The sequence below is a fragment of the Falco cherrug genome, chromosome 10, assembly GCF_023634085.1.
Source record: "Falco cherrug isolate bFalChe1 chromosome 10, bFalChe1.pri, whole genome shotgun sequence".
Classification (NCBI taxonomy): domain Eukaryota; kingdom Metazoa; phylum Chordata; class Aves; order Falconiformes; family Falconidae; genus Falco; species Falco cherrug.
The window spans coordinates 18,429,552-18,441,275 of record NC_073706.1 but is presented as its reverse complement, the minus strand read 5'-3'; the positions used below and the strand labels follow the sequence as shown (position 1 = coordinate 18,441,275).

The 11,724-nt window shown below is 40.1% G+C and overlaps 1 protein-coding gene across 2 annotated transcripts in view; it reads left to right on the top strand.

Moving 5' to 3' along the window:
- Window positions 1–7,775: 7,775 nt before the first annotated feature.
- Window positions 7,776–11,724, top strand: part of PAK6 (p21 (RAC1) activated kinase 6) — a 42,539-nt gene continuing 38,590 nt past the window's right edge. The window contains exon 1 of one of the 2 annotated variants that reach the window (XM_055722845.1): window positions 7,776–8,758. The gene's annotated coding sequence lies outside the window, so the exon portion shown is untranslated. Of the gene's footprint in view, window positions 8,759–9,223; window positions 9,560–11,724 lie in introns of those variants that run through there. The other variant, XM_027804056.2, reaches the window with a different exon arrangement.

Below are 11,724 nucleotides of genomic sequence, written 5' to 3'. Positions count from 1 at the left end.
TGCCATATGTGCTGCAGTGTTGGCAGATTTTTCTGGGAGGTTTTGTGGATAGGTATTTGTTAACCTTTTATGCAATGTGTTTTTGAAACTAATGCAAAGGCTTCATTTTATTTACCATAATGGAATTTATAGGATCCAAATCCAAGATGCTACATACCTTAAGTGTCAAGGAACTTCTCAGACTTGGGAATTACTTCCTCGCAGCTTCTCCCAGATATGAAAGTGAGGGAAGACTGCATCACTTGTAATTTCTTGTCCCTATAAAACCAAATTGGCTGTGTGTTTTCATTTGGTTGAGTTCTCTGGCCATGGATCTGCTTGATTCTCCTGTTTATCAGTGTATTCTCTAAATTATTATCTGGAACTTAATTCTATGTTTTCTAAATTGCTAGGAGCCACAGTCTTTCCTGTTCTTTCTGCATGTGTCCATCACTAATCCTTTTGCAGACTTTTGCTTTGACCTGTGTTCTTTTTTTGCTCTTCCAGATACCTAATATTTTCTTTATAGTCCTTTCATGAAGATTATGTAGTCCTGTAATTCAGGAATACAATTTAAATGCAGTGATAGACAAGCTTTAATATCTAATGTAAACTGCTGCTGAAGAATTTTTTGTAGTCCATTAATGCCTCATACTGCTTCCTGTAATAAAAATCATTAGTTAGTTATCTATTGAGCAAGCAGACAAAATAATGATCTATCTCTAGCCAGAGTTTGGAGCAAAGATCACTGGTAGAGCAACTAGAAGCTATGCATCTAACTTTAACTTCTTTTAGCTCTGAAAGGACCTGCATGTTTGTTAGTGCTTTCCTTTAGCTGAAATTTGTTTTCTTCTGTTGCTCTTTTAACTTCCTTTTAGAAGTCTGGAAGATCTCACTTGCTGTCCTCTCACTTTCAGCTGTTTCAGTTTGTCCTGCAACACTGATACAAAACCCAGGTACCTTAGGAAGAGAACACTCATAACAAAGTATTGGTCATCCCAAGGACTTGTTAGGCAAGACGTGTTTCCACACAGAAAAACTTTGCTACCTCTTCACCTATTTCATAAAGCTTATTCAGACAGGTTTTGAGAGCAGTCTGAACACACAGATAAGAGCTCTCAGCAGGAGTTCAGTAAGGGAAATCTGTTTGTCAGGTCTTTAAAGTGTCTTTATTATAATGAAGTTTAAAGCTGAAAATATTACTCTATTATTATTCCTGTGTTGACTTGGCATCGGTTTTCTTTCTGAGCAAGAAGTGTGCTAATCCTTCTCCACGTAACAGGACTACTCTTAGTATGTTACACTAGAGCATGTCTCATTACTCTGTGTATGTCCCAGACAACACAAGTACCTCAGTTTAATGTCACTGGAAAATTGAGACTCTTCTCCTCCACAGTACTTTAAAATAAGAAACACTTAGCAATGGCATTATGATCTCCATAAGAAACAAACACGTGTAAATAATGAAGAGTAACTAGCAGCTATAAAAAGAGGGAGTAGACATATTTCTTCGCCTGCTTGTTCCCTGTTCTGCTGTGGTGGAATTCTGCATCTCTTCCACACAGGTTAGCCTCTGTGTACCCAATTTTGGGAGCTGATTGCACAGATATGTAAAAGGTGGTCAGGGAGGGTTTTCAGACATCCCTGTTGTATCTCTGTCAGAGTTCTGTTCTCTAAGCAACTGCGTGTAACCATGATCCATTACATTCCTTGGACTTACTTTCATGCATTCTTTCTCAGAAGATACACTGTTTCAATGTCCTGGAAAATCAATTGTTGTTCTTAAAATAAAAAGGGTGGGGACACAACTAATAAAAATTGGAAAAATGCAACAAATGTCATGTAGCTGGAAGAAGAAAAAAGAAATCTATGATGCCTGAGATGCATTAGCCTGCTTTCCATTTAAACACAAAGTTGGTTTTGCATGAATATTAACTGGAGGTACAGTAACAATATCCTGCTCTTTGGCTACTGTGGCAGTAGTACATTTTCCTTACTGAATTTACTAATTAGATACAATTCAAGTACAGTCTAAATACTATGTATGATACTACACTTGGAATAATATTGTCCAGGTGATGCTTTTTCTCCTGCCTGGGTAACCTGCACTAAGAAAGTTGGGTGAGTTTTTTTTCTTATGCACAGCTTATTTCTCGCTTTCAGAAATGTTTCAGTAGTATCACAGGTGCTTGACAAGAAAGGTCAGAAAAATGGAATTGACTTGTAATATTGGACACTGCTGGAAAGCACCTATGGATCCTGCTTCTAAAGCCTGAGAATCTTGGGTTTTGCCACTTTTCTTATGATCTGTGTGCCCGCAGCAGCACTCTAAGCTTTAGATCTGTCCCTAGAGTTCTGACTGGCCAGAGTGTGGGAAGAGAACAGGAGACAAAGCCTGCCTCTAGTTCTTTCTTATTCCTGGCCAGGATAGTGCTACAGTGAAAGGTTCTTCAAAGGCTATAGAAAAGGGCAAGGGTACAGAAAAGCTGAGCTTTTAACATCTTCAGAAATTAAGAGCAACTTGACTGATACTTCTGATGCCTTGAATGTGCACTTCATGGAATAGCCCTGCATACAGTAACCCACCCAAACCACAGATACTTCGATTTGAGAATATGGAACACCTGGTCTGCTTGCCTGCTAATGAGGCTCTGGAACGTTCGTTCTGTGAAACCATTTGCTGGCTTTCATAGGGGCCCCCCTTTCCTCTGCATTCATATAAACTGACTGCTTTGATTCAGAAACAGTAAAAGATTTAAGTCAATAATCTTGTCCACTCTGTTACATTAAGTGCAAAGGGGTCTAGAAATAATGGCAGAAAGTCATTGAGCCCCAGCAAATGCTACAAATAAAAAAATATCTAGGCTAATCAAATAATATACTGTAAGTGGGGCAAAACCCACAGGTGTCTGAGCCGTTTTCTGCTCATTAAGCTTTAGTAGCTGCATCTGGGTTCAAGTTGCTTCCACTGTTCTAGGGCTCATTAAGATCACTGTCTACACCTGTGAAATACAGATGATACTGGTTACCTCATTAATACTTATGTATTTAAATGACCAATGACGTTACATAACTGTTACTTCCACTTGACTGTTGGCCAGATTATGAGGAAAAGCAGATCTTGATAGTGAAGAAAAGCAATTAAAAGAGCCACAGAAGCCAACGGTAAGAATCTGAGTTTTAAAACAATAATACTAAAACAGAACTTACTTTTAAAAAGTATATCTACAGCTGTTTGTAGAAAGTCTGTTGCAGGCTCTGAAACTAGCTTGTTAATACTTTACATCTTAAGAGATTGTTTTAAGGAAATGTGTCGGCTAGTAATACTCATCACCTGCTGTCCTAGGAAGGTGTTTAATTTGTAGGAGAGTCAAAATCCTAAAACTGAGATAACTGGTAGAAGTATTTATCGGCTCAGATGGATATATTCCGTATGTATTCATATCTGAGACTTCTAGTCCGGGGTCTGTGTTAAAGAGATTATGAAAACCACGTAGCAGAAGTAGACACCTGTTGACTGATACATTACCAGAGGTGTAACTTGTGCTTGTACATGGAGGTGAGATTACTGAATAGAAGATTTCCAGAATGAACTAGAAATGGTAGTTTGCACTTTACCTTAGTTAATGTCTGTCCCCTGTAATGCTTTAATTAGGTGTTTCTATATAAATTCAGCTGATGAATAAGGAGAATTTCACGTGGCTGGTACATGAAATCCCACACTTGTGTTTACAGCTTTTGATATGAGATCATACAATTATAGAATATTTTTATTATAGTCTATGTTAGAGATTCATATAAATTCAGGAATTCTTAAAATAACAAAAATTTGGTAACATATAAAGGTAATTACATTGAATTAATAAAAATTTCTTCATCACAAGGGTTGTTGAGCACTGGGACAGGCTGTCCAGGGAGATGGTGGAGTCACCAGCCCTGGAGGTATTTAAAAGACCGTGTAGACATGGTACTTAGGGACAGGGTTTAGTGGTGGACTCGGCAGTGCTGGGTTAACAGTTGTACTCAATGATCTTAAAGGTCTTTTCCAACCTAAACGATTCTTTGATTCTAAGTAGACAAATTATACCTCCTGCATGGACGTCAGCAAACAATTCTAAATCTTTCCTCTGTGCTGCTGCTGATTTCCCAAATAATAAATATTCCAAAATGGCTTTGGGCTAAACTGTAACTTCTGAGGTGTTGCACTCCATGCTGTGCACTAGTGATTTCCCCAGCGATGCTTTGGTGTACAAACCTTAGTGTTCTTATTCTAAGTGAGTTATTTGACTGTGGTCTTGAGAATTGGTGGTTACAGTCTCTCATTTAGCCTTGGGCTATGGGCACTGCAGTTACATTAATGTGCATGTGCTTAAAAAGATTGCCCTTAAAGATTGCTGAAGGAAGACTTGAAGCTCATTTAACAGTTTCATTCTCTTGGTTTTTACTATTTTACACTCACTGCCCCTCTGCTTGGTTAATCTAGCAGAATGCCATGTTTAGAAACTTGGAAATACAGAGGTTTCATTTCCATTCATTCTTTTTCTGATAGAATATTTTATGTTGCTAAACAAGCATGTGAAGGTTGAGGTCACTCAGTAAGATCAGGGAAGAATGCTGTTCCTTTTGTTGGTTCTAGAAATATTTGTTCCCTACTCTCCTTTTGTAATAAGTGCCAGCTAAAGCTAATTAATTATTGATCCCATGGCTCCAGCTGGTATGGAAGTGTGATTTAAAAAGCAGGATCAGCAGCTAAGTGATACAATACTGATGAAAGACAAATGTTAGTCTTCAGTTTGTGTGCGTTTTGCCAGTGCTTTGGAATCTTGATGGACAGTTCTTCAGTTATCTCTTGAACTGTACAGCTCCTTTCTTGAAGCTAAACCAGTAAGGTACTTTGATGTAGTGTAGTACTTTAATCACTCAGGAATCATTTCATAGGGGGAAAAAAAAGTGTTGGGAGTATTGCAAGATTCAGTGGTGGCTGGATATGGCTTGTTGGAACATTTCCTCGATGCCCAGTCAAAATAGATCCAGTAAAGGGCATTCTGGACCATTCTGCTACACCATTAGATCTGCATTTACTCCCCAAGCGCCAGCCTGGGTTAGTACTTGACCTGTACTGTGAACTGAACTGGCTAACGCTTGTCCTTTCATTAGTCTGTTCTCATGGCTTCACAGTCCAGGTCTGCTGATACCCTGTCTGAAAATGTCAGGGATTAAATCTAACTGTAAGGAAGGAGGCAACGATTGTTTCGGTGGCACATCGCTGGCTTCTGCTATGTTTGTAGGGGAACTATGGAAGACTTTTCTTCATATAGCTTTAGTGGAGTGTGCCATATTCTTTTATCTTGGAAACAATAGCTTAGATCCTGTGCAACTAAAAGCAGCAGCTTTTTTATCAAGATGTAAAACATAAGTGTCAGCTGAAAGTAGTCTTGCTTAGCCTGAAACAGAAAACATTGCTGGCAACCGGTGTGGGCAGCTGTAAGGATAGTCTCTCATTTGTCTAACATATGGGGAACGTGTAAAGGGAATATTCCATTTTTATGCAATTAAAAAAGTTATTATTCCTCCTCATCTCCTGGGAAAGCATGTTTTTCACTTGGTAAGCTAGACGACAATTGCAACAATGGAAAATTCCCACACAATTGGACACTGGATCCATCTTTGTTGCTTCTTGTTTATGAGCGTGCATTTCTGCTACACATGCTCCATGCACCAAGATCAAAATATGTTTTTGCTTCATATCAGCTAAACTGAGGAGATTTTAATTAAAGGGAGCAGTGTATTTATATAGTTTTGGACTGACCGCAAATCACTTTGTAACTTTCTCAATTACAATCATAAGTTTCTGTGGGCTTTCACTGTATGGCATGTTCTTCACTTTCTTAAACTTTATCGTGGTTTCCACAGTACTATTTCCCAATATATCAATATCCTTCCCAGAAACAGATGCGTAGCAATATGGGTGGAGGGGGAAAGGCAGAACAACTGCCGTGTGATCTGCCAAGGCAGAACGACAGGCACATACTGTTACTTTGGGTGAGGCTCATGGAAAACAGTTACAGTTTTCCTTGTTTCCCTAGTAAATTCACACAGGTCCTCTTAAAATGGGAGACAGCAAATTTGGAAATGGTGTTTGCGTAGCTGGACTTATTGTAAAGGAGAGGTAAGAAAACTGTGTTTCTGAACCTTCTTGCTATTTCATTACAGTAAAAGCCAAGCTGTTGGATATTGTTCTGCAGGAGCTGTGGATGTTTTGGCAAAGCCCTGTTAATACCGCTAGCATTGGTAGTTTTTGTTTTAAACTATTGCTGAGACAAACAGGGTTCCAGACTGAAGACCTGCATTCCACTGTCAGCATTGCTTCTGGGTTTGCACATGATTTGGACAAATCGTTTCAGTCCTGGAGGCTTCTTGTTTATAAAACTGGTGTTATACTTGTATGTATATTTTTATATATAAATACATGTATTTATAAATGTTTCACTTCTGTGGAGGAGAAATGGTTTGTAAAAACAAGGTAACAAGGTAAAAACAAAGTAACTTTGATACGTTTAGTTGCTGGTTCCCTAACCTGCATTTGTATTAGTAATTTCTGTTGCTCCATATCACTATAGTGCTTCTGGGCAGTTGAAATGTGAAATGTTACTGGTTGCATTGCTCCAAAATAGGGTTTGGTTTTGATGTTATTATCCAGAGAGTAAAACAGGGGAACCATTGTTCTGACTGATGCTGTTGTTTTAGCTGGAATGTTGTTGTTCTACCAGCTGTTAAGATCCAAGCTGTTTTCTTTGAAAACTAAGCTTTTTTTTTTAATACTCAAACCTGAATTTTGGACCTTGATCTGTATCTTCATGAAATAATTCTTCTTAGCATCCAGCTTTTAGGAATGTCATTGTCCTGTCAGATTTTGGTGTGATAGATGGTTGCATGTTCAGTTTAGGTGCCATACATGTAAATAATACTTTTGACACCCATGATAGCTCCCCTGTCACATTCTTAAACCACCCTTTATTCCTCCCAGTTTGTTCCAAATCCATTCTAAAATTATTTTTTTTTTGTTCAGGTCTAAATTTATCATCTTCCCTTTTCTATCTCTTCTGTGTTTTGCGATTTTTATATGCACTAAATGTTTCATTCTATGAGGGTTGCATTAATGTGCAGTGGTGCCCCACATAGTCAAGGCAAACCCAGCAAAATCACAGTTATTATTCAAAGTGATTATAAGCAGCATGAAGCCTTTACATATCTGTCCACTCTCTTTTTCTGACATGCTATTGTCTTTCAGAAATGGCTGTATTTTGGTAATGTTGCATAGATTTTTCAGGATAGAAGTTACTATACAAACACGAGTGTTACATGACCTCAAAAATATCTATGAGCTTGAAAGCTAAATTCAGCTCTAATGAATGAAGTCCGAAAGCTGACAGCATTTAGCAATTTCACGGGCTCAGTATATTTTCTAACAAGAAAATTCATTTCTGAGACTTGTTGACAGAAACATCAAGAATGGAACTGCTGCCTTTGCCTCCACCCACCCCAGCAAAGAGTGGGGGGAGAAAAAGCAGCTCTTTATAAATAGCTCTGTTCCTGTCGTATTTGTAAATTCAGTGCTTTTTGTGTCAATGACATCACCCTCTTCTCCATGGCAACTCCCTACGATGTCAAAACTGCAGGGCACCATCAGAGAAACTTAAACCAGCAAACTAACAGGTTGATTCAAGATGATTTAACTGAGAAATAGTGCAGGGGGTGACCAGAGGTGGTGGGAAACATGAGCAAACAGGCTACTGTCAGCTCTGTTTCTCTGGAAAGCTTGCATTCATAATGACTGTCTCCTAAAACTCTGCCCCATCTCTTCTTTTTGTGAGTCCTTGTCAGGAGGAGGAGGTGGGTGGAAGGCAGGCATCTTCCTTGCCATCTCTGGTGTGTCTGGAGAGAAGCACTACAGGTGACTAAGCAGGAGGAGCATGACTGACTCAGTCCCGAGTTATTTTCTTGCTCCCCTACTCCACCCCCCACCCCTTTTTCTGTTTGTTTTTTAGCTTTCACCCAACAGCTTGTATTTTTCCCCAGGCCCTGATGAGAGAGGTAAGAAAGCCTGTGGCTAATTCTAACATTCACAAAAATGTGCTTTTGGTTATCCAGGTGAGGAAGTAAAAGCCAACTCTAAAAGCGAGAAAAATGAATTGTCTCTTGGATACAACACTTTTATCTTAAAAAAAAAAAAAAAGTAATTCTCCTTTCTGAATGTTGTCCAGGAAATGCTACAGTAACTGACATGCCAGGAAATTGTAAATAACTGGCTTCTTTATCAGGCAACCTATGGAAAATACCTAATTGCCTCACTGGCAACCCTGCTGGTTTTGACTTGATTTCTAAACGGACTGCAGTGGGGGGAAGCTATTTCACTTGCTGTCTTGATTACAGAATTGGATTCTGCTGGGTTCCATTTGGGACTCAAGTAGCAGGAACATAATGGTTACATCTGGAGAGTTTCAGTCAGTGTAAACTGTCACTGCTTCAATCAGCTTAATAAATCTATCCTAATTTACATCCCTATGAAGTCTAAAGCCTTAGAACAATTTACTTTCCTTCTTCTGCAGGGTGCCATGAGATCTGTTGCTGAAATTTAGCCTGCAGAAGTGTCAACTTGATATTATGTTTTGCATTTTTGAAATTGCATGACATGGACCCAGGCAAGTTATGCAAGATCAGCACAACGCCCACAGAGTTCTTATATCCAGAGAGGGACATGTCAATGCTTACCAGATTGGTAAGTAACACTTTGGTTTGCCTGAGCAACGGAGTAACACTTTATTTGCTGCTCATGGTCTGCAGTTTATACCTCTAATAGGGTACAGTAGTCTTTAATCAGAGATTCTGGAAGTGTGAGGCTTTGTTATGTCTGTTAACTCCCTCCCCACCTCAGAGTGAAGTGGTGAAGCGCACGTCAGCCATCCTGTGACTTTGAGGCTTACTTGAGGGGAAATGCACGTATAGTCTTTATACACTAGCATCTTGATTAGTATCTTGCTCTTGCCTTTTGTGCAAAATGTCACTCAACACACAGTCCCATCCTCTTTGCTGAGATCACAGCATCAGCCCACAATAAAAAAGGTCCCAGAAAACATTGATTCACTGCATTTACAGAATCTTGGTAGCGGTATGTGTCTACAATGAGATCTCATCAGTTTTAACTGCAAGGTTTTAATGGAATTTATCACTGTGGTCTCCTCTGTCCTTCAACTGTGAGGATATTTTACCTTCACTGAATTTCTTCTAACACCTCTGCCGGCTGCCAGAAAGAGGGGGCGTGTGGCACTCTGATACACTCCTCCACGGCAGCTGGCATTGGGGTAGTGCTGGTGAGTAAGCAGCTGCAAGCTTCGTGTGTTTGCATGTGTATGAGACTGAACCAGGATCTTTCTGAAGAAGCTTTGAGATGAAATTGCTGAGAATTTTTGCCTGAAGCAAGGGATGTTTCCCGTGTTTAAGACAAGCAGCAACATGCAGTCAGAAGGAAGAAGGGACTGAATTCACTCCAGAAGTATTTTTCAGAGATCTTTTTTTCAAGGTAAGACTGCTGTTGTGGGAGATAGATCGGGCAATAGGGTCCGGCATTCTGAACACTAAAACTGAGATGACTTCTAAAATTTTTTTACCTTGCCAAGCTGTAGAACTGAGATAAATGTCTGATGTGTCTGGCACTCCCTTTTTAGGCTGGAAATTTAAATCAGCCAATAAGAACTAATTTTCTGAGGTCTGAAGCCATAAAAAAGGGGTGAGGGGGAATACTTTTAACACTGCCTTTTGCCTGCCTGTATTCTAGTGGTGAATAAATGCCACTGGTTGTCCTTCTAAATCAGGTACTTAAATAGTGGAATGATGGGCATTGTAGGAGCAGGGTGTAAATGAAAGTAAAATTTAGTAAATAGACATGAGCTTATGATTTATTAATTTTTTTAGTGCTTTTAAACATTGGTAGAGTATTTGTTCTGTAGGAGGTAAAATGAAGATGGTTTCCTGCCTTGGGAACTTGAAATCAAAGTTTTTTAGTAGGCTTTATTTGAAGAAATGCTATTGAAATAAGAGGAAGGAGATAGGATATTTTTTTAAAGTATCTATTTGAGTTACACCTGAACAACCAGTTTATCACTGTTGAAAACTATTTGTGGAGAGGCCAGAAAGTAGTAGAGAGAGCTCCTTGTCCCAGCTGCAGGCAACTTGCTTAAAAAGCATTGTTTAAGGTAGAAAAAAAAACCACCTTGAATGTATAGAGATGGCTATGGAAAAAACTGGTGAGTAACATCTAAAAATTTTATCATCAGTATCCCCTCCTCCCCAGTATAAACCAGAACCTGAAACTCCTCCTGGCTGGGAACCCTCCAGACTGAGAACTGTATGCTTAGGTTGCGGTGTATAAATTATAGTCCTTGATGAAAGTATAGCAGAGCGGCAATCTTACGAAGGTGCTGGAGCCATTAAGGAATGCACTTGCTGAGCCTGGAAGTGCAGGGCAGAGTGTAGGCGTGAGCCTACCCTTTCTCTTTGCGTGCTAATTGAGCTAATACTTGTCTGCAGTTCCATTTTGCTCTTGGAAAAGGAATAAAATCTGCTCATAAAAGCAAAGACAACTTATGTTTAGGGAAGTCAGTGTAGTTAGCAAACCTTTGCACCTAGAGCTGAGACGGAGGAAAAAGCCTTGTCAAGTCTGTGAGAAGTGAAATTAAAATGATCTCTGACTTGTTGCCGCCTCTTCCCTTTGCTATGCAAGGTAAGGAACGGAGCGGTGCCTAGAGGGGAAGCTGTGCTCTATGGAGGCTGCAGAGTGGGAAGGTGAGATTGCTTGGGGAAGGGTACTTGTGCCCAGTATTCATGCAGGGAACGACAGCCAGGAGGGTGCTTGGTGCCAGCAGTCATTGCGTAACTTTATGCTGTCTCCGCAGCTGGCTTTGCCAGGCGCTGGAGCAGTTAATGCAGTTGGATGCTGTTGCTGCAGTTTGATTCCACTTTGTAGAAACAGTTGAGATGAGGATATTCCTGCCAGCTTCACAGTCAGGAGTCATCAGTTCTGCCTCTGACACTTGGGGAGCATGAATGAGTAACTCTTAAAACATTAATCTAGGGCAGCTTCCAAGAATACTAAAGTCTGGAATACATTGTGATCCGATTCATTATCCAGGGACAGCAAAGACTTTGAAGAGGTGTTTACTCAGTGTGTGGACACACAGAGCTTCAAACTCCCAAAGAAAACCTGTCTTGGCAACTTTGAGTAGTGTATTTGGAGAGGAGAGACGCAACATCAGAGGGCAGGGAGGCAGCGGACTGACTACATGCTGGAATGCAAGCAAGGCTATAGGGGAGCGGCGGGGAAGCTGAAGAGGGACAGTATCAGCAACACACTGTGGGCTCGTGCAGGAGACAGGGCAGGAGGCAACATGGCTTTGGGGGGTGTGGAAGTTGCTGCTGCTTTTGGCAGTGTCACTTGACATCAATTTAAACTGCTGTTCTGCATAACCAGTGTTAGGCACTGTATTGCCTTCCATGTGATGGTTCTTTAGTAAGATCTTGTGTTTCTTTTTGGTGGGAGAGGGGGCTTTTTGCAGTGCCTGAGAGAACTGTGGGAAGAGGGACAAGTAGAAGGAAGCAAGGGATACTGGTGGAGAATACAAAGCACAGCAAGCTAGATAAAGGTGATCCTAATTGAGGAGGAGGATTGGTATTTAATTAAAACTACTG